The sequence below is a fragment of the Oryx dammah genome, unplaced genomic scaffold, assembly GCF_014754425.2.
Source record: "Oryx dammah isolate SB20612 unplaced genomic scaffold, SCBI_Odam_1.1 HiC_scaffold_8, whole genome shotgun sequence".
NCBI lineage: Eukaryota > Metazoa > Chordata > Mammalia > Artiodactyla > Bovidae > Oryx > Oryx dammah.
This window is the reverse complement of record NW_024070192.1, coordinates 44827730-44841691: the sequence shown is the minus strand read 5'-3', so window position 1 is coordinate 44841691 and position 13962 is coordinate 44827730.

Here is a 13962-nt window from a genome sequence, read left to right as displayed (position 1 = left end):
CTCAGATAGGTAGATGACACCACCTTTATGGCAGAAAGTGAAGAAAAACTAAAGAGCCTCTTGATGAAAATAAAAGAGGAGAGTGAAAAAGTTGGCTTAAAACTCAACATTCCGAAAACGAAGATCATGGCATCTGGTCCCATCACTTCATAGCAAATAGATGGGGAAACAGTGGAAACAGTGTCAGACTTTATTTTTTAGGGCTCCAAAATCACTGCAGATGGTGACTGTAGCCATGAAATTAAAAAATGCTTACTCCTTGGAAGGAAAGTTATGACCAACCTAGACAGCATATTCAAAAGCAGAGACATTACTTTGTCAACAAAGGTCCATCTAGTCAAGGCTATGGTTTTTCCAGTAGTCATGTATGGATGTGAGAGTTGGACTATAAAGAAAGCTGAGGACTGAAGAATTGATACTTTTTAACTGTGGTATTGGAGAAGACTCTTGAGAGTCCCTTGGACTGCAAGGAGATCCAACCAGTTCATCCTAAAGGAGGTCAGTCCTGGTTGTTCATTGGAAGGACTGATGTTGAAGCTGAAACTCCAATACTTTGGCCACCTGATGTGAAGTGCTGACTCATTTGAAAAGACACTGATGCTGGGAAAGATTGAAGGTGGGAGGAGAAGGGGACGACAGAGGATGAGATGGCTGGATGGCATCACCGACTCAATGGACATGAGTTTGGGTAAACTCTGAGAGTTGGTGATGGACAGGGAGGCCTGGCGTGCTGCAGTCCATGGGATTGCAAAGAGTCGGACAGGACTGAGCAGCTGAACTGAACTGAACTGAACTGATGGGCCTCCCAGGCATGTGCATAAGAGGTCCATGGACTCCAGCAAGGTAGGTACAGAATGTGATCCCCACTGAGGAGGGGGCATGGGGGGTACACAAAGTCCCACCGGGTTGGGAGGAAATTATCAGTCCAACAAGAACAGTGATGGAGGAAAAAGCAGTTTTGTTTATCTTTAGTAAGGCAGATGTGGCCGTGTCACCTGGAGAGACAATATGAGACAGCTTCTCACAGGGAAGAATAAAGCCCAGAGTTGAAAGAAGCAGAACAGGCAAGCCCATTAGCGGAAGTAAATAATGAAGATTGGAGAGACAAACGGCAAAGGTGATGGACTGAAACAGAAATCACTCAAAAATTAAAAAAAGAACCAAAGTGAGAAGTCTGTACAAATAGAGTGGTAATTAAGAGAGAAAGACGGGGCAGCAGGCAGGGTGGAGGGTTATGCATCCCTGGGAAACACTGGGGGCGGGGAGGGTCGGAGGGCGCCGGTGGAGCTGAAAGAGGAGAGACAGACAAAGGTGGTGCGAGACAGAAGCATGGACAGCACGCAGTGTTCAGAGGGCTGTCCCAGGACCAAGGAAGGCTCAGAGAGAGCCAGGCAGGCTGTGGGGAGAGAACACGGCCTCCCAGCTAATGGCGTAATTCTAGAACTGACCAAGCCCTAAACCCAAGACAGCGCCCCAGGGACTTGGGGTCTGGCTGTCGAGTTCTTCAAACTGCCTCAAGACCAAGCAAACCTTGGACTGCTGTCTCGGGAAAAGAAGGTTAGCCGAGGAAACGAAATACACGTGTACTATGTATAACATAGAGAAACAAAGACCTACTGTGCAGCACAGGGAGCTAGTCAATATCTTATAATAACCCATAATGGAAAACAATCTGGGAAAGAATAGAAATATGTGACTGAATCACTTTGCTGCACACCAGAAATGAACACAACCATGTAAGTCACTATACTTCAATTTGTTTTAATTTAAATAATAAAAATTAGAAAGGACAGTGGGCAACTCCGACAAGTTGGAGCCCAGGGCTGTGGAGCCAGTAAGGGCAAGGCTTCTGTGCCAAGGTTGGCATGAGGGGGATGCCCCCACAGACAAGGCTGTGGGTGCCACGCTGGATGGCAACCAACTGCTTGGCCATCCTAGGAGAAGCCACAGAGGAACCCACAGAGGAAGTGGGGAGACGGGGTCACCACACTCAGGTCCACAACTGCCTTTGGGCCAGATGATGAACCAATGAAGAAGGAACTCATAGGGCCTGGACTCCATCTTAGGCCTGTTCATACTGATCATGCTCTACCACCTTTCCAGTGGACTCTGAACTCTGTATTTAGTGCCTATGAAAACAACAACAACACCAACAAAAAAAAAAAAAAGAAAAGAAAACAACAACAGAAGGATAAGACCCCCTCCAGACAGGGGAACCTGGAAGATCATATCTAGGTTACTCATCACCTAAGAGAAAACATACACTAATCACCCCTTCCTCCAGACAGGCCATAAATTTTTCTGTATCTATCAGAGTGTAACCTCAGGTTTATTGATTATTGGCTAATTGTTTGACTGTTTGAGCACATGAGCACATACCACGTGAATGATGGGGTTATTGGGATTACATTTTCTTTGGTTTATATAAGTCTCAAGGAATTTGGGGTGGTGGGTTTGGACACGTACACATGGGGTATAAAAGATTTCACAAATGCTGTTCAGGGTCCTTGGCTAAGAGGAGACACTGCCTTAGGCCTGCTGGTGTAATAAACTGTACTCCACTATCTGCATTGTCCTTCTGATTTTGTTTCCCAGAACGCGTGGCTACACCAGGAGAAATATTGGTGGGAACTAGGGAGGCAAAGAAAATGGCAAATGTACTCTGTGGGAGAAGGCGAGGGTGGGATGATTTGAAAGAATAACACTGAAACATGTATATTACCAAATGTGAAATAAATGACCAGTCCAAGTTCGAAGCATGAAACAGGGCACTCAAAGCCCGTGCACTGGGAAGAACAACCCAGAGGGATGGGATGGGGAGGAAGGTGGGAGGGGGTTTTGGAGACGGGGAACACATGTACACCCATGGCTGATTCATGTCAATGTATGGCAAAAACCACCACAATATTGTTAAGTAATTAGCCTCCAATTAAAATAAATTATTTTTTTTTTATTTAAAAAAGAAAAAGAGAGGGGGGAAAAAAAGAAGAAAAATGGCAAACATTTGAAAGAAAGAATCTGGAGAAGTGGGTGCCGTGGCAGGGTGAGGTTCAGATGTCAGCCCTTTTGAAAACTGCAGGAAGCTAGACCAAGTGAAGAGTGTCACCCTCAGGCAGGGATAGACCAATAGGGCAAACACAGATGGTCATTTGAGCATCTGCTGCTGAAAGAAGAAAAACTGAGCATCTTTAGTGCATATATGGTACTTCAAAGAGGTTGTAGTCACAATGTTTTGAACACAGACGGGGTGTAGGGCAGTGGCTAGAACACACCATAGACATCAGACCCCTCACTCCACACACACACGTAGGTGCTTCCCCCATGGTCGATCCCTGGTCCCGGAAGAGTCATATGCTGTGGAGCAACTAAGCCTGTGCCCCACAACTGCTGAGCCTGTGCTCTGGACCCCATGCCAGAGAAGCAAGAGGAGCCTCCGTAATGAGGAGCCAACGCACCGTAACCAGAGAGGAGCCCCCGCTTGCCACAACCAGAGACAGCCCGAGCGCAGCAAGAGAGACCCAGCGCAGGCAAAAACAAACATTCACACGCTCACTCTATGGACCTGCCCTCTCGAGGGCACTGAGACTTAATAGTAGGTAAGCAATTTGCCTAAGGCCACACAGCTAACAAGCGACAAAACTGAGATTTGGTTGCAGGTTGGCCTGACGCCCAAGGCCAGGCTCCGGCTCCTAATTGCTCTTCTGTGAAGGTAACCCTGCTTTGAGAGATGTTGTTTCTCCCATCGTAACAATCCAGACGAGACTCTGTGAAAAGGATCTCTAGAATGGCGGGGAGGGCCTGAGTTAGGGCCCCGGGGTGAATGAGGAGCTTCTCTTTATTCTCCTCCAGCCCCCACTTGCTTCCTTCCGCCCTCACATTGTATTATAATCATTTGTTTACCCACCTATCTCATCTATTAGGCCAGTGAGTGCTTCTCATCCCTGGCTGCAGGTTAGAATCTCTTTTTAAAAAGTAACAATTCCTGGGTTCCACTCTAGACCAATTAAATAGGAATCTCTAGGTCTAGGACTTCGGCCTTCTTTTAAATTCAATGATTCTGGTGTGCTATTTGATTTGCGACCCACTGTGGCAGACTGAGGGCACTTCAAGGTCATGGACCAGGTCACGGTGTCTGAATCCCCAGCAGAGTCTGATTCACTGTAGGGGCTCTGACATGTTTAGTGAGAGGATGAACACGGAGCAGAAGACAAAGATCAAGACTAGAGGAAGGAAAATCAGGGAAATGTTATGCAGAAGGGAGGAGGGGAGAAGGCAGTGATTCGAGACTTGAGAAGCAGAGAGAATCTTTAAAGATGCCAGGGGCAAAGGAAGAACCTGGACGAGGCTGCCTTGCATAACAAATCTCTAGTTAAAGCTCAAATGATGCTTCAGTGCAGAATAAACAGCACCTGCATCAGAGAGAAATGAGGTGAAGAGGAGTCTAAAACGTGAATATGCCGGATCGGTGGGTTTTGGGGGCCAGAAGACTTGGTGTCGGTGAAAGGAGATGAAGAGGGCAAGGTGCCAAAAAGAAAGGAAAAGAGAGTAGGATTGTAATTTTGAGAACCGCTGAAACATGGGGAAGAATACAACCAGGAAGATAAAACTCGCAATTTGAAAATAAAATGGGAAAACAAGAGAAAGCAAGGTTAAGCATGAGAGGAGAGAATTCCTAAGTCATCCTTATGTGTATTTGCTCAAAATGCCGTGGTTTCAGTGCTGGGAGAAGAATTCAAGGTAAATAAAATATGCAAATACATTTCATAATGAAAAATCCTGTGATGAACAACAGAGATAATCGCTGTGAAAATTCTCTGGGGGAAAAAAAAAAGCACACAAAATGTTCTAGAAATGATAGGGGGTATGATTATCTAAGGTAGATAATTCTAAGGTAGGTGTCACTGTGTATGCTAAGAACACTGGCTCTCCAAGCGTTGGTCATTGGTCAACCAAACAAAGGCCCAGAGTACTCTTAGTTCAGGTTCAGACGGCTCTCAAAAAGGGAGGCTCTCCTGGGCTGAGCGTTAGAGAACAGTGCTTGCCTAGTACAGACAACAGCTACCCTGGAGCCATCTCAAGTTGGAAGAATTAGGTTTAAGTCTCTGGTGGCAATACATGGAGCCAGAAAATACATAAAAATAAAATAAAGGTAGCAGAGTGGTTAACAGAGAGAAGGGAAATGTATCCAGCATTTATCAACTGCCTACTAAGTGCTAGACACTGGGCATATGGTATTTTATGTAACCATCAAAATAACTTTACAATGGCCTTAGACTGGCCCGAGATCATATTAGATGTTAGAGTGACCTATGGCCCTCTTCTCTTCTCACCCCACACTCTTTCCCTAGCATCACCTCGTCAGCTACAACTCTAACATAAGGATCTATGAAAAACCTCCAGCCTAGGGACGTCCCTCATGGTCCAGTGCTTAAGAATCTGCCTTGTAATACAGGGGACATGGGTTTGATCCCTAGTCAGGGAACCAAGATCCCAACTAAGATCCTTAGTTGCCTTGGAGCAACTAAACTTGTTCATGGCAACTACTGAGCCCGTGAGCCATAACTAGAGAGTCCGGGCACCACAACAAAAGATCCTGGGTGCTGCAACTAAGACCTGACTCAGCCGAAGAAATAAATAAAATATGTTTTAAAGCACTGTACTAAAAAATTTCTAGCATAGTCTTCCCTGAACCATTGTATCAAACCCAGCTCGTTGTTCAGCTTGCTAAGTCATGTCCAACTCTCTTGTGACCCCACAGACTGCAGCACCCAGGCTCCTCTGTCCTCCACAATCTCCTGGAGTTGGCTCAAATTCATGTCCATTGAGTCAGTGATGCTATCTAACCATCTCATCCTCTGTCATCCCCTTTTCCTTTGCCTCATCTTTCCCAGCATCAGGGTCTTCTCCAGTGAGTGAGCTCTTAGCATCAGATGGCCAAAGTACAGGAGCTTCAGCTTCAGCATCAGTCCTTCCAAAGAATAGTCAGGGTTGATTTCCTTTAGAGTTGACCTGTTTGATCTCCTTGCTGTCCAATGGACTCTCAAGAGTCTTCTCCAGCACCACAATTCAAAAGCAGCAATTCTTTGTTGCTCAGTCTTCTTTATGGTCCAACTCTCACAGCCTTACATCACTACTAGAAAAACGATAGCTTTGACTAGACAGACTTGTGAGAAAAGTGGTGTCTCTGCTTTCTAATATGCTGTCTAATTTGGTCATAACTTTTCTTCCAAGGAGCATCTTTTAATTTTATGTCTACAGTCATTGTCTGCAGTGATTCTGAAGCCCAAGAAAATAAAGTCTGTCATTGTTCCTACTTTTTCCCTTCTATTAGCCATGAATTGATGGGACTGGATGCCATGATCTTAGCTGCTTTAATGCTGAGATTTAAGCCAGCTTTTTCACTCTTTTACTTTCATCAAGAGGCTCTTATTTCCTCTTCACTTTCTGCCATAACAGTGGTATCATCTGCATATCTGAGGTTGTTGATATTTCTCCCTTGATTCCAGCTTGTGCTTCATCCAGCCTGGCATTTCGCCTGATGTTCTCTGCATATAAGTTAAATAAGCAGGGTGACAATATACAGCCTTGATGTACTCTTTTCCCTATTTGGAACCAGTCTGTTGTTCCATGTCCAGTTCTAACTGTTGCTTCTTGACCTGCATACAGATTTCTCAGGAAGCACGCAAGGTGGTCTGGTATTCCCATCTCTTGAAGAATTTTCCACAGTTTGTTGTATTCATACAGTCAAAAGCTTTAGCGTAGTCAGTGAAGCAGAAGTAGACGTTTTTCTGGAATTTCCTTGCTTTCTCTATGATCCAACGAATGTTGGAAATTTGATCTCTGGTTCCTCTGCTTTTTCTGAATCCTGCTTGTATATCTGGAAGTTCTTGGCTTAAATATCAAACTCAGCTTATGATATATCAAATGCACCTAATACTCTTCAAATCCGAAGCAGATGGTCTCAACGTCTTTCCCAAGCCTGATCCTCCTCTGGCATTTCCTATACCAGGGATTCTCTATTCCCAAACTGTCCTAGAACATAGGTGTGCTAACCTGAAACCAAGGAGTCTTTCTGGATACCTCATCATCTTGCATCACTGTTCCATAGCCAATCCACCCCAAGTCCTATTTCTTTTACTTACTAAATCTCTCTTGAATGTATCCACTCCCCTAACTTCCTATCTCCCTCTCCCTGCCCAGACCAAGCTACCTTCTTCTCTTGCTTTGATTAATGCAATAGCCCTGGGTCTCCCCTATCCAGTCTGGCCTAATCCAATTGAAAGTGAAAGTGAAAGGCACTCAGTCGTGTCTGACTCTTTGCGACGCCATGGACTATACAGTCCATGGAATTCTCCAGGCTAGAATACTCAAGTGGGTAGCCTTTCCCTTCTCCAGGGGATCTTCCCAACCCAGGGACTGAACCCAGGACTCCCACATTGCAGGCGAATTCTTTAGCAGCTGAGCTATCAGGGAAGCCCTAATCCAACTGGTCATTGATAGTGAAACCAAAAAGACCTTTTCAAAGTACAAATTTATTGCAGCTCTACCTCCAGCTCACTTCAACCCACAAGCTACGAATAAACCACTTGAATGGACTCACATCACTCCACATAAAGACCAATATCCTTCACAGGCTTAGAAGGTTGGGTGTGGCTTGACCTCCTGCTTTACTGTCCACTTTGTCTTCCTCCCAGTCTCCTCACCAGTCACACTAGCCTTGTCTCAATTCTTGTCCTTCTGCCAAAGGACCTTCACCTGGACTCCATTCCTCCACCTCTGAATTCCTGCGTATCCTCCACAGAGTAGATCCCCGATAATCAAAGACTTTCTTGACATCTAGATAGACCAGTTTCCCTAACAATCTCTCATAAGCTTTTCTCTCTCTTTGTAAAATACTTTTTAAAGCTTTTCATTTTCCATTGATTCCAACAGTCATTTCCTTGATATTTGCCTTTCCTCACTAGCCTATCATCCCACGTGGGCAGAAACCGTGTGGTTTACCTCTGCCTTGTAGCTCCATCACTCAGATAATGCTTCGCACGTAACGTGTGTCACACGCAATTTACAAAAGGAAGAGAGGCGGGCAGTTGGGGAAGATGTGTCTGGAGTGACGGAGTCAGGATCCAAACCCAGACTCTCTCCTGGCACCAGGGGAGAGAAGGAAAAAGAATAAGAGATGACAGGGACTTCCCTGGCAGTCCAGCGATCAAGACTCCGAGGTTCCGCTGCAGGGGGCATGAGTTTGATCCCTGGTCGGGGAACTAAGATCCCACAGTGTGACCAAAAGCCATTAAAAAGAGAGAGAGAGATGACATCATCTCCACACCATCTATCTGGTCCAGACTGAAGAAAGGTTAGTCCGAAGGGAGTGCAGTCTACACCCAGCCATACTACCCTGAAGGCACCCAGTCTCTCCAAGGGAGTGCAGACTAGAACCACAGTCAAGCTTGGCACCAGTCTTCCTTTCTAGTAACTTCTGACTGCCAGCCTGTGCTCCCGCAGATGAAACTGCAGAGGATGACTCCATGAGGTACCAAGAATTATTTGGGTTATATCTTCAACGGCTCTCCATTGTCCTCAGGATACAGCAAGCATGATTTATGGGCCCTGCTTGGCTTTCCCTAATCCTCTTTCCAACCCACTCTCCCATATCTGCTTTGTCTCATCTAGGATTCTAGCCGAACATGCTATGTTCCTTCATATTTAACTTAGGATATAGAGCTCCTCCCCACACTGACCACCTCCTGCTCGTCCTTGAAAGACTCTCTCTGCCTTTCCTCGTCACCCTCATCCATCTCTTTGATCCCTTATGGTTCCCACCTTTAACTTTGAGCTAGGTTTGGGGTAAATAAAGGAAGGTTTGATTTCTTCCAGGCTGGTTGGTTGGTTGGTTGGTTTTACCACCATATCTAACTTGTGAATATTATTAATAATCATTCACCCATGGCACATCACTGCTCCAACCATTTCAATGATATTTATTTGATCTTTGGATGAGAGAGGATTTTCTAAGCATAAAAGCAATGAAAGAGAAATCACTAAGGGAAAGAAAATCAATACATTTGACTACACCAAATTTAAAACGGCTGGATGTCAGAAACCATTCTAAACAAAACTAAAAGGCAAATGACAAAGCTGGGGAAAGTCTATGCAATAAACATGACAAAGGGTTGTTATCCTTCATATATAAAGAGCTCATACAGATCGATAAGAAAAATAATAAAATCCCATTAGACAAATGGGCAACGCATGTGTTTAAGTACACAGAGCTAATAAACACATGAAAAATTTTTTGTTCCACCAGCACTCAGCGAAACACAAATTAACACAACGCTAAACGATGGTGCATTTATCAAATTCGAGTAACAGTAAAGGCAGAGAAGGGCACAGAGATCATCTGACTGTTCTTCAAGAAAAAACTAAGCACTTTTTAAACTTTCAATAGCTCCCGACCACCTAAGAGAACACCCCAGGCTCGGGTCCAGGCCTCTTCTCCCATCTGATCTCCCATCGCGCCCCCCCCCCCCCCGGGGGGCCCCCTCCTACCCCCCCCCTCCTCCAGGACGATTAAAGCAGTAATTCCCCAAGCCCAGCGTGGGATGTTGGCTGCACAGACTGCCCTTCCCCAGGCCTCTGTTCTCCTCCACCTCCACCACCTCCTAGATCCCTCCTTAACAATGCTTCTGAGACAACATCACCTTTAGGAAACTCTTAGAAACTCTCTCTTAGGAAACTCTCTCGTGAGATGAGGTTGCTGCCTCTGCTCTGTGCTACCACTCCACACACAGTTGCTTATCCAGCACTTAACCGAATTATTAACAGATTGAAAATCACTCTTTATGGGTTTCTTTCCACCTTAGATCATATGCATCTCAAGAGAGGCATTATATTTTTATTCATTCCTGCATCCCAGGGTTTAATCCAGTGTAAAGAGTCCACAGATGACTTTTGAACTAATTAATCACGTAATAAATTAATTATTCCATTTTGCACCATAAATTTTTTTGCCGTTATTCTGGTAAATGTATGCTTTACTTAAAAAGGATAAAAGTAAGTCATCTTGAGTGGAGAGAGAATATCTCACCCATGCCCCAGCTCTCATTTTAGTGCCCATGTTCTATCATCCTGTTGGTTGTAACCGATTAGTAGGCCATGAAATTAATTTGTGGGTCATGACCACCATTTTTAATGAAAAATACTAGAAGAAAATAGAATAACTCTGGTATCTGCTGTTTCCTTCTTGTTATGGGTTTCCCCACCCACTGAACGCAGGCAGGTAGGAGTAGGTAGAGAACACAAGGTGAGAGACTTCCCTGGGGGTCCAGGGGCTAAGACTCCAAGCTCCCAATGCAGGGGACCCCAGGTTCGATGTCTGGTCAGGGAACTAGACCCTATATGCTGCAACTAAGACCCGGTGCAGCCAAATAAATAATAAATACATTTTAAAAATGTTTTTTTTTTTAATAAAAAAAAAGAACACAAAGTGGGGAGTTGAAGTTCCCGCTCTCATTGTTTTCTAGGAGGGAGGGATGGCCGTGCCACAAGGCTTGCAGGATCTCAGTTACCCGACCAGGGATTAAACCCAGGCCACAGCGGTGGAAATGCTAAGTTCCAACCAGTAGATCATCAGGGAACTCCCCCTGCTCTCATCCTTCTCTCTCTAGGCTTTGATTTGCTGATCTGTAAAATGGGGATGATAAAACACATGGAGAATTAAACAGTAAGAACCAAAGGATGTTGCAAATTCTCAAAACTGCCCATTAGCATTTCTGATACAAAGACACTGTAACTACCTACCAGGATCAGACCCAGCAGGACTATGTCATTACCCCAGCACTTCCTGTTCTAACCCCAGCCCCTCTCTTCCTCTATCCCTAAGCATTTGCCCACCCTGCCTTTATACTGTGATTGAGTCATGAGCCTCTCAGACTCAGGAGGCAGGAAACGTATTCAGTGACATCAGGACATTTCTGGGTCTTGGAGTCTAAGATCGTAGGGTATGAAATAAATGACTCTCTCTAAATTGCAAATCTGACCAAGTCACCTCCCAGGGAAAGCCTTTCTAGGGTCCCCATTATGATCAGGATGAAGCTTCAACTCCCTAATATAACCTATAAGGTCCTTCCTCCATGATCTGCTAACCTGTCCAACCCCCACTTTCCCAACTAGGGATCGAACCCTAGTCCCTTGCATGGGAAGGTGAAGTCTCAACCACTGGACTGCCAGGGAAGTCCCTGTCTCTGCTTTTTAAGACCAGGGATTGTGACTTTGGTTCCATATTCCCAGCACCTAGTGCTATACTTCCTCCAGAGTAAGTAAACAGTACTTGCGGGTGGGAGGGAGAAAAGGAGGGAGGGGGGAAGTGAGAAGGGAGAGTGAGGAGGACAGAGGGAGTGAAGGAGGAAATAGATGGAAATTCTTCACTTGACACCTTTCCAAAGTGTCCAAGGTCGTAACGCAACTCAGGGGCTTTGAACTGTAAGTCATTTTGTAAAGGTCAGGCTCATGTGACCATGCAGAGTGGAAAGGGTCTCTGAAGAGAAGGAACTCCTGGAATGAGGCGGTCAGGGTAAGCACCAGGGCAAGTCGGATGCCAAGAACACGTGTTCCGTCTGGGAGATTTCACAAGCTGGAGGAGGCTCCAGGCCGCGCTCTGAAAGAATGTGAGTTTGGGCAGTCAACCCTGGGAACACTGATAAGAGGCCAGGAGTGTGGACTGCCTTCCTGTTGTGAACACAGCTGGGGTGGGGCAGGCACAAGGCTGGGCCACTCTCCCAACTGCAGTGGATTCCGGATTTTTGGCTACTCGGCTCCCGAGCTCCTGCTTAGACAGAGCTATGGTAACTGGGGTGACACCATCTTGATCAGCTGCCCCAGGGCACAGGGAGCTCTGGGGAGAGAAGGGTTAACATTGGCTAATGAGTACCAGGCACACAGTTGGGCATTTTGCATACACTGCTTCATTTAATTGGCATACCAACCCAGAGGGATTTTCCAGGCAAGAATACTGGAGTGGGTTGCCGTTTCCTTCCCCAGGGGATCTTCCTGACCCAGGGAAACATCTGGACCCACATCTTCTGTCTCTTGCAATATCAGGTGGATTCTTCACCACTAAGCCACCTGAGAGGCTCAATGAGGCAGCAACCTTGATTTTTATAGATGAGAGAGCTTAGGACCAGAGAGATTAAGAAACTTGTCCAAGCTCACACAATGACTGAACCCAAGTTTGAATCTAATTCTGTCTGACTTCAAAGCACTTGCTCATCTCATACTCAATTCTGATCCCTAGTTTCTTCTTCGTTCAGAATCTGAGTCTGATGTTCCTGCTCCAGGGTAGGAGGTGGGGGTAGGGGTCATGGGAGAAAAGATCTACAACGATACACACAGACACTAGTGAACTAGGGACTTGGGCTGTGTCTGTCCCCTGGGAAAACACACCTGGCTGGATCCCCAGCTCCCTGACCAGCCCCTTCCAAGAAAAGAGGCAAGTTCCGCCAACTTCCAAAGGACTATACTCTTCTAGTCTCTACCCACCCCAAAGACGGTGCTTCCACCTCATCCATCAGCCACCAACAGCAACCAGATCCAGAGACATATTTGTCCTGTGCTGGAGACAAAAGGAAAACTACACAGCAGCAGAATCGGAGATCCTGCAGCCTGGCAGACGCTTTTAAGGCCTTCAGGAACCTTTCCTCACTACTAAAGGATCAGCATCTCAGGGCTGGAGGGAGCCAGGTGATCCAGGACTTGCCAAGGCTCAGAGAAGAGATGGGAAGAGATGCTGGGAAACTTCTCCACTTCTAACCCCACACCTGTGGATGGTATCTGAGAGGTTAAGGGCTCTCTTTGGCTAAGGGCTCTGGTCCAGGTTGAAATGCAGGGACACGGACATCTGTAGCAGTCACTGCAGCCTTAGTGTGGTGGTTCCCAGTCTGGTTACGAAAGCAGGTGTTGAAAGGGAGGGAAAAGGACAAAAACAGGACTCTGGATACCTACGATGGAGCCCACAGACAGAAAAGTCAAAGTGGGGAGTGGTTTAGATTCCAGGTTTCCAACACAGAGGGTGTGAATTTCATCCCTGGTCAGGAAACTAAGATCCCACATGCCTCACAGCCGGCCAAGAAAATGGAACATAAACAACAGAAGCAATATTGTAACAAATTCAATAAAGACTTTTAAAATGGTCCATATAAAAAGAAATCTTAAAAATATAAGAAAGAAAAGTCAAAGTAATTCTGAATATTTCCCATTCACAGCTCACCAGCAAGACAGGAAACTTACCCAGCATGTGCTCAGCGTTGATAGGAGCAGACAATCCAATAAGGTGTCCCCTGCCATCAGGGACACCTTCTATGAGAGTTGATCCCCAGCTTCCCCGCTGATTCCCTGTTGTGAATCCATCTTCTCAAGGGGGGGAACTGGCATGCACTGTGCTGGTGAGAAGCATCTTGCTTTTTAGGAGAAATTGGATAGATGACACATCTCAGTGATGAGCAAGGTACCAATCTTGGGCTTGGGAAATGGGTTCTTGGTTCTCTAAAATCAGGCTGAGGGATTTGCTGACTTGAATTAGGGCACAGAAAATGAAATGGGAACAGACATGGAGTTCCAAACATAGTTAAAGCACAGGATATGAACCAAGGCAGCTCCCAAGCCAGTGTCCTTTGCAAAGAGCAAGGTTGACTCTGAGATCCTGGGAGGAAGCAAAGTATTCCAGGTGTTCCTATATGCTTGTGATGGGAATGATGGAATTTGGATGCCTGGTGGCTCAGATGGTATAGAATCTGGCTGCAAAGCAGGAGACCCAGGTTCGATCCCTAGGTTGGGAAGATCCCTAAGTTGAGAAGGTAACGGCTACCCACTTCAGTATTTTTGCCTGGAGAATTCTGTGGAGAGAGGAGCCTGGTGGGCTACAGTCCATGGAGTTGCAAAGAGTTGAACATGACCGAGCGACTAACACAC